Here is a 9,733-nt window from a genome sequence, read left to right as displayed (position 1 = left end):
GCGGATACTGTTCCGACCTGGCCCTTTACTGCAGGTCTTCCCCATTCTCCCTCCCCATTTCACAATTGCTCTCACTGTCCTCTCAGTAAAGACATACGGCCCCAAATAATATATATATATAGTTCATCTACTTCCTTTTTTATTAGCAAATAGTCACTCCAGCCATTCGTAACATTCCTTACATTGGCATAAACACTAAATATCTATCAGTCATACAAATTTCATTTTTTATTTGAATTACCTCCTGAAGGAAAATGTGAAACAGCCAATTCAGGAGAGTTCACATTCTTCCCAGCTTATTCCTAAACAGAATGTACTTGCTCTACTGTGTTGCTCCTCCAGCATCTATGCGATCCATAAAGGTCAGTGCCACACAAAACGCACTGCAGCGGCGACATTTTCACATAACACTCTCCAAACACTGGAGGGAAAACCCTGGAGACAAAGCCGACTGCCTGTGTCCCAGAATTAGAAACAGTCAAGTCCTCACTCGACGCTCACCTTTATAGTTCACCTTTTCATAGCTTGTCCCACCTTATTTATGTAAATGTATTTTTTTTCTTTTTCTTCGACATCTCTTAGCTGTCAGGTCACGTCATTCCCGAGGTTGTAACAGAGGATTACACGACTGTATGTCATGTTTTTTGTTTTGAAACTTGAATCAAATCCACAGCGGAGTTAAATACGGCGATACAGAGGATTGTGCTGCCTCAGAGGACTCGCACACACGCTCCTCCACTGTTTCATAGAGCAAAGATAACATAAAAATAATCTCAAAATGGTATTTTAAAAAAACATAATATGAAAATAAAAAAATATAGGATCATGTAATGGGTTCATCCAAAGTTCATTTCATTTCTTCATAACAGAAGTGCATTTGTAAACTGTTTGCCCTCTGGGGGCAAATAAAGTTGATTTAGCAGTATTGACAAAACATTAGAACATTTGAACAGTGGTGTGTTAGAATAGTAATGTGTTGTCCTGTTGATGGAACATCAGGCGGCTACTGATGCTACAGCACCGCCTCAGGGGTACACACCGGCTGTGTGCGAGTGTGTGTTTGAGCGTGAACTTGTGTCGTGCGCGTGCCCTGCAGGGTGGTGTATGTGTATCTGTAATCATGTGAGCATGTTTATCTGTGTGTGTGAACATGTGTGTATGAGTGACTGTGTGTGTCTGAGAGACAGATTGCCTGTGTGTGTGTGAGAGATGAAAAAAGAATCTGAAGAGGGCGATGATGGTGTGGATGAAATAAAAGAATGGAACCTCTGATGATATTGGAAACAGTTGGAGATGAAGAGGAGGAGGAGGAGGGAGGGGAGGAAGAGTCAGTGTATCCGCTGAGGACCTTTCTGCACAATGCTGGCTTCTTCTTCTACAGACAAATATCTGATCCATTCTACTAACTAGACCAAGAGCTGTGCATGGTTTATTGTTTGAAGCATCGAGTGGAGGAAGTCGTATAATCTTTCATCAAATTGCAGGATTCGTTTTTTTAGTGGTGTTTTTCGTTAGTGCGACCTGCAGGATTTTTGGGGACACAAAACCAGCTGAGAACAAATCACTGACATATCGTCACCTCATGTCTTGATACAGCAACTTAATTATCTATTTATGGAGCTATTACAACACTAGTCTTTATTTCCTCCATTTGTTTGTTGTTTGGTTTGTTTGTGAGCAAGATTACACAAAAACAACTCGACTCAAAAACTCCAGACTTAGTGGAACGCTGTGGTACGGATCAGGGAAAATCACTTTTGGTGTGGATCTGGATCAGGGGGCAGATCTGGGATTTTAGTTTTTTTGCTAGATGGGGCACTTTTGACATTTCCCCCTGTTTTCTCTGAGAAGTATTCATGGATCTTAATGGGGGAAAAAACACATTGAGGGAACTGATATCTATGAGTGTGTAAAATTTGGTGCAGCTTGATTGGAATTTAATTGATTGAAATCATTTAAGACTGTTTGGCAGAGGTGCAATCGTTGCACCAATCTAATTTGTTGTGTTTGTGAATGAATTTTTTACACTCCTTTAGTTCTCCGCCAGCTCCTGAGGGAAATATCTTGCTCATTGGCTAATAACTGCTCCACTATGTTCTCCAGCTAGTCTCTAACTGTGTTTGTCTGCAGTTTGGACAGTAGGTTATCATTTGTTTGTGGCAGCTGAAAAGTTATGAGAGCAACTGAATGAGAACAGTACATTTGCAGGCTGTGAAACCTAAACAATTAACTGCAGGATTAAAGAGAACTGGGTCGAGTGATGATCCTCTCACTTTGAGACATCCATGTAGAACAATTGATCCAGTGTTAATATACAAAACATTAACTGTAGAGGATTTAAGTTCATTTGAAGCCTATTTTTATTTCCGTGAATCTGGAGCGACTGACAGATCCGCCCCGGTTTGACACGTCTCGTTGGCTGCAGCACAAACTCACTGATGCTGTGTGATCATGTGATCCAGTCCCGTAACAAACAAAACCTAGAAACATCAACCTGATGCTGCGGTGACTGCCTTTGTACTGTACATGAATGCAAACTAAATAAGTCATGTCAGTTTCAAAGCCAGAGCTTTGCATTTGCATACACTGCTCAGACACGCGTGTGTGTGTGCGCGCGTGTGTGTGTGCGTGTGTGTGTGCGTGTGTGTGTGTGTGTGTGTGTGTGTGTGTGTGTGTGTGTGTGTGTGTGTGTGTGTGTGTGTGTGTGTGTGTGTGTGCGCGCGCGCGCTAAGCCATTAGAAATTGCCTTTCTATGAGCCACAAATGTCAGTGTGTGTGTGTGTGTGTGTGTACTGGTTTAATGTGCTTCCAAATGTTTGATTATTTGTTTGATAGGCTTGATCTCACCATTTAATTGGTTTACACAGTCAGAGCGGACAGAAAAATAATATGAATTTGATTCTTTCATGTGTCGTTGATTGTTTCTGACCCGTCTCAAACATTTACTCTCCCTCATCATGGCTGAAGTGCAGGAGAATGAGGATGAAGATGGAGCACGTTTCCACTTCCCTGACATTACTTCAGTTTATCGCTTTATCTCACTATATTGACCATTTCTCTGTTCTATCCCCCAAAGTCAATGAATCAATGGCCGAATCTGTAAAACAAATAAAAATGTAACCTGGAACGTTTTCACAACTCTTTTACTTGACTCATTGCTCCGTCTCTCAGCCCCCCTCTCATTTTTTCCCCCCTTCTCACCTCTTCCATTCTCTGCGTTTTCCGAAATATGTCTCTCTTTATCACATGTGACACGGCAGGATGGGCCTGTCCGGGGCAGGTAATGATTTTTTTTGTTCTTATTTCTGTGATGCGAGGGATCAGAGTGGTGCTGGTTATCGGGCCATTTATTACCCTGCCAGCTCGCCACTCAGCTGTCGGGGTAAATGCAATCCCTCCTGATTCACACAATTACCCCAAGATAGAGAAATATCTCCCACAACATAGCATTGTGGGTCAGGGAGAGTTTAAGGAAATACACAAAGAGCGAGGACAAGGCTGCTTTGTGTTTTTTTTTTCAAGCAGACCAGCAGTTTGTCGGTGCACGAGGGCTGTTAGTTTGGATCGTGTGAATATGTGTGGAGTAAATGTCAAAGGCATTAATCTACACTCTACTTTGCAGACTGTGAAATCTCCTGTTATGGATTCATTATGAACACGATACAGTTGCATGATACTTTCTTAACTAACGCTCATCAATCCTTGATTTCTTCCAGATTCCTCAGTCTACATCATGTCGTTTTACACTTGTCCAATGGTATTGGAGAACAGACTGTGAAGAGCAGCTCTGTGTGTGTGTGTGTCTCACAGTGAGTAATGCTGCACGCTCTCTGAACCAATGACAGCAATTAACTGTGGTGGATGAGAAAATTAATTTGTATGCATACTGATCAGACATGATTTCTATGGTATGGAACAAATTTGCCTCTTGTTGTTTTATGTAATTACATGGAGTTAAGATATTGTAAATTGGTTTAGAGTCACAATTAAAACAAAAGCTATTAATTTTCTTTCTTTCCATCTTCATTCAAGAACGTGGTCTTTCATTTGTGATCTATTTTAATGATTTACCTCAAAACCCGGCCCTCTTAATAAGCGCAGATTTGCTTTGCTGTTCCTCAGAACATCTTATCTTCTCTCAGATTCACTGTTGCTGTCCTGTGCTTCAGTTTGAGTCTTTCTCCTCACGCTGATCAAATTCTACAACCAATATGACGCGATGCCAGGTTTGACATGAAATGAAGCAACGACGTTCTCTAAATTAAAGACCTCATGTGGTTTCTGATTGAGCTCGACTGTTCTTTACTGCTGATCCTGTTACAGTCACATACTACTTTTTATTTTAACTATTGTTTCCAAAGATCACAAACACGACGTGGACAAAAAGTCTTAAAATTGATCACAGTAATAAAAGCTTTGAATGTAAAGGCAGCTTGTATTTTGTCTCTCCTCTCCTCCTCTCCTCTCCTCTCCTCTCCTCTCCTCTCCTCTCCTCTCCTCTCCTCTCCTCTGTTTTGGGACACACTCTCCTGTGCTAACGTACGCTGCTTCTGTTTCACCAGTACAGCGGGAGTCATCAAAAACTGCAAAGAAACAGGCCACATTTCTCCCCTAGCCCAGCACTTCTGCATGTGTCTGCAAGTGTGCGTGTGTGTGTGTGTGTTTGTGTGTGTGTGTGTGTGTGTGTGTGTGTGTGTGTGTGTGTGTGTGTGTGTGTGTGTGTGTGTGTGTGTGTGTGTGTCTGATGAGAAGAGCTGCTCAGCAATATTTAGTGTTACTGCGACAGAGCAGCTTTAGGACGGAACAAAACAAGGCTCACCTTCAGAAAAGACGAAATGAGAAGCAAAGGAAGCGACAGAGAGGGAAGAGAGACCCAAATACATTTTGACTTTCCGATGCTCGTCAATGAAACGTTTTGCTTCGAGTAAGAGGGAAAAAATCTCAGAGGCAAACGTTAAAAGCACCAACGTTTCCTCACACGTGTCCTTACCCCTGAGAGAGGGAAAGAAGGCAGGTGAGAAAAACTGTTGTGACCCTCTGTACGGAAACAGCAAAAGAAACAACAACCTCAGAGTGTACATCATGTAAATTTACACTAATGAGTCCTTTAAGTCCATGCATATAAAGATGATTAACTATGAGGGGCAACCATGCTGTGTGTGTGTGTGTGTGTGTGTGTGTGTGTGTGTGTGTGTGTGTGTGTGTGTGAGTTGGGGTCAGGGATGATGTATAATAATGAGTCACAACACGAAAAGCATAACATGTTATTCCAGTGGACTAGTAGGCATTGGCGTGTATATGAATACGTGTGTGTTTGTATTGGGGTATAAGACAAAAGGTCCAAAAGCAGCTGCCCGCCTGTCACATGCATCACACTCCATATACACACCCACAGCCACCTACACACACACACACATGCTCGCACAAACCTGCACACACCAGCTGGGCAGCGGCTCCGTGTTTGATGCACAACACATGTGTCGGCCTTCAACAGGAGCCGCATCAATTAAGCCAAACAGGACATCGATCACAGCTAACCTCATGCAACATCTGACACACACCCACACCCACACACACACAAAGAGCGAAAGCACATTAACATGTTACTACCACATTCCTTGTAAAAATTATATCAAGTCAAGTTTTAAATGACCCCAAAATAGCAAATTACAAATTTTCCTCGGATGGTTTTTCCCTCTACACTCAGACATTCATTCAGATACAGAAGCCCTCCCTGGAAAAAACCTTTTATTAGTGAAAAATATGGAAGAACCCCCATAAAGGGCAAACGATGAGGGATCTCTCTCCATATAGAAAGTGCATCCCTCCACTTTCTACTCACTTAAAACATTCTTTAAAAGGTTTGATGATTTCTTTTGCATTTTTTTGTGTGAATCGTGCTTAAATGTTTTTCAAACTCTGTCAATGAGAGATGGTCTTATATCTGTAACGAGGCATGAGGCAGCTAATCAGGGTTTTCTTTTTTTGTTGGTATTTTTGTCTGTATTGATAGGACAGTGTAACCGTGGATCTTGCAGACATTTTCCTCATGACACTGAAATGTGAGTTTTACAGTTTATTTGGTGTTATATTTTTTATTGAAATTTTCCTTTTCAATTCAATTTAAGAGCTCAGTTTTATGATGATGTAAAAAGTAGACGTGATTTGGTGTCTTCAATATTGAGTAAAAAAAACTAAAAACGGTAAATAATTGGTCATGTAGAGGTTCGTCAGGTTTACGTTAAAGCAACACATGTATATAAAATCATGTTTCCTGTCTTATTCGACTCAAACGTTGACCAGCTGACCACATTAAATATAACACTGGTGGCAAATCTGTCTTTTTGGGGGTTTGCTCACAAGGTCTGCTGACGAAATAAAAAAAACTCCAGTTTCTCCCCAAAATAAAGTGTGGTGCTGTTTTTGAAGTGTGAGCTTGACACCAACGTGAGAACACCCAGAGCTTTCCACTTTTGGCTGCAATTCACACTCATATGGGCTCCAGTGAAAAATTGTTCCTCCAATCCCCCCAAAAATTACTCAGTCACAGACACAGAGGGCGACTCGCTGTCACTTCGCTTCTTCTTTGTTGGTAAAATATGCAGTAGATCTAACTTTGAAATTACCAGAGGTCAGTGATGAGAAACATCCCATGTCCTTGTTTAGACATCTGTGTGTACGTGTCGGCCTGTGTGTGTGTGTGTGTGTGTGTGTGTGTGTGTGTGTGTGTTCTAAGACATGTTCGCGTCCATGTATACGAGCCTGCTTGTTTATTTCTGTCCATGTCCCATTGTTAGGTTGCATGTGTGTGTCCACATGGCCTCTAATGATGATGAAATGTGTTGTTAATGTTGTAGGTTATTTCAGTCAACTGACAGTTGTTGTAGAGGTGGGTGTGTATCGTGTACTCTGTGTGTGTGTGTGTGTTTAATTGGACCTCCCTGAGCCAGTCTCCAGGTGACGGGACTCATCTGCTCTTCCCCTGATTAAGGACAACAGATGGACTGGTAGCTACACACACACACACACACACACACACACACACACACACACACACACACACACACACACACACACACACACACACACACACACACACTGCATCGTCAAATACACTGAACATACACATATTGTACAAATCACGTGCCCTGTAATCAATACCAATACACACTATCCATATCTCATAGATATCATGATATCCATGGATCATGCACAAATTACCCAGATGCCTCAGTTTGTTCAATCTTCATCATTATTGCCTCTCCCATCATCATGGTCAGCTACGCAGGAAAACTCTGAATCACCCGCATCCTTCTGCAAATCATCCACATGCTGTCTCTTTAACTTGACATCTCCACTGTCCTCCTCCATCTGTCAGATATTATGAGTTCATTTATTCAGCCAATGAGGCTAAAAACAAAAAAAAGTAAAAGCTGAGTCAAGGAAAATGTGAGGGAGAACCAACAGTGTGACCTGCTGAGAAATGTGCTTCTTTTTCTGCCAAACGAGTCAAATTTAACAACATCCGTTACTTAATAAACATTCGTAAAAAATACTTGATTTGAAAAAGTCCCGTACTCAAGATACAGAACAGAACACACAAACTTTAAACTTCTTCCTTAAAGCACACAAGCTCAACAGCGTCATGAACTCAATAGTCATTTTGCAAACACTAATTAAAAGGAGACAAATTAACGACAAAGAAACAAAAAGTTTTTTCTTCTTCTCTCTTGCTTGATTTATGATACAGACAATTGCATGTATGTGCATGTATATATGATTGTATGCAACACAATGGAACCCTGTAGCAAACATAAATGGAGCGATAAACAAAAGAAATACAGTAAATAAGGTTAAATATAGAATATAAACATGAAATATTATAAAGACACTAATGATGGGATTCAAACTTTAATAACTTTGAGGTTATTTATGATGCCGTTCACAGCTGAATCCATAATTAATGCGTCTTATTTCTTTGTTTTATTTTGTAATTTCCCCATATTGTGTAATTTTCACAGATGCTGAATCATTACCCAGGTAAAATTTATGGCCGTCAACATAGCAACTAATTGAGACCGAGCTTGTGCAGCGCCAGACTCTATTAGCTCCAGCAAACTTCTGCACCAGAGTTTGATCCGTCACCTTCTCCCATTAGTGTGAATACTTGATCTTTAAGTGGTTTCTCTGTAGATCGGACTCATCCTCCGAGCCTCCGCTAACCTTTAACAGATGTTCAGCAACCTTCTAACCAACCTGAGTCAGTGTCCTGCCTCATTAAAACACAGCAACATCTTTTAAATATTGTAACAACACAAACTCAGTAATGTGCACTGCACACACACTGGGACTAATTAAAACATATTTATAAATGGTCACTCTGGGTCTCAAACTGAAGAAGATATCAAGAAGGTGCATGACTTTTACACTTTAATTACCTCCACCAAGGAGGATATGTTTACACCCCCGTCTGTTTATTTAGCAAGATTACACAAAAACAACTGACCGGATTTTCACGAAACTTGGTTGAAGGAGGCAGTATTAGTCAGGGAGGCACCTCTTAACTTTTGGAGCAGATCACAGAACCGTTCATTTTATCAGCTTCACACTTGCCATGTGTATTGATCATGGCCTGAGGAAGTGCAGTCACACACACACGTTTAATAACAATACAAATTTAACAAACATACGACCAGTGTGCCTTCAGTCTACGGACGGAGTCGAACATGTCTTCTCCTTTGGACTCAGATTAACTACAGAAGAACAACTGGGTCAAACTGCAGGTCAACATTGCGGCCAGATAATTTTGAGTTGCAAGTGCTGATCTCTGTCACGCAATATTCTTAAAGTAGATATCTTCAAAGTAAATGCACATTTAATTTGAAATGTTGTGAAATTGGATCTGAAGATTGTGTCGATTGATTAACGGAGCTCTGATGTAACGTGTGAAAAAAACCAACACCTGATCAGTCAATGACTCAAACCTATATATAAACCACACAATTAAATAGTAATGAATCACAATCAGTTTCATTTTATTCATACATTTGACTATAAAATCTTGATTGCAGATAAACCAGTTAGGATGAACAGAGAGTTTTTTAACTTCACTCTACACCATAGACTGTTTATAAAAATCTCGTCCAGCACACAAATAATAAAAAGTCTCAGTATATTGTAGAACTGTTTGAGGAGGATCCACAGAACAGCCCGTTACAAACAGGCAGGTTTAGAACGGCACCGCACTAAAGTCTCTGTAATGATCAGTGTTGTTGTTACATAATCTACAGAAACTTGGGAGTGAACCTGGTGTGACCCCGGAGCAGAGAGGACTCTTTCTCTCATATTAATCCACCATGCAGTCACTGTAAAACACTCCATTTGGTCTACATCCATCTGCCTCCGAGGCCACATTAATGATAATTACGAGGCTCTCAGCATGCTAGTTAATATCCCCCATAAAACCCATGTCATCGAGCAGAAAAGCTCAGATAGAAAACGCTTAGCAGGTGATAAAAAGAAGAGAAGGGAAAACAAAAAGAAAAGTAGACCCCCTCCTTCCAAATAATAAAAAAACCATGCTCACAACGAGACAATATTTAAATTCACGTTACACGCTGTGATAGCTGAATCAAATCGATGAGTGCTTAAAGAAACCATAACAATAATTTCCATTCTTATCTCCCCAAAACATGGCGCCTGGCCTCACACACACACACACTCACACACACAT

Source organism: Hippoglossus hippoglossus, chromosome 16 (assembly GCF_009819705.1).
Source record: "Hippoglossus hippoglossus isolate fHipHip1 chromosome 16, fHipHip1.pri, whole genome shotgun sequence".
In the NCBI taxonomy this organism is placed as follows: Eukaryota; Metazoa; Chordata; class Actinopteri; order Pleuronectiformes; family Pleuronectidae; genus Hippoglossus; species Hippoglossus hippoglossus.
The sequence above is the reverse complement of the archived record's forward strand: the minus strand, read 5'-3'. Positions refer to the sequence as shown.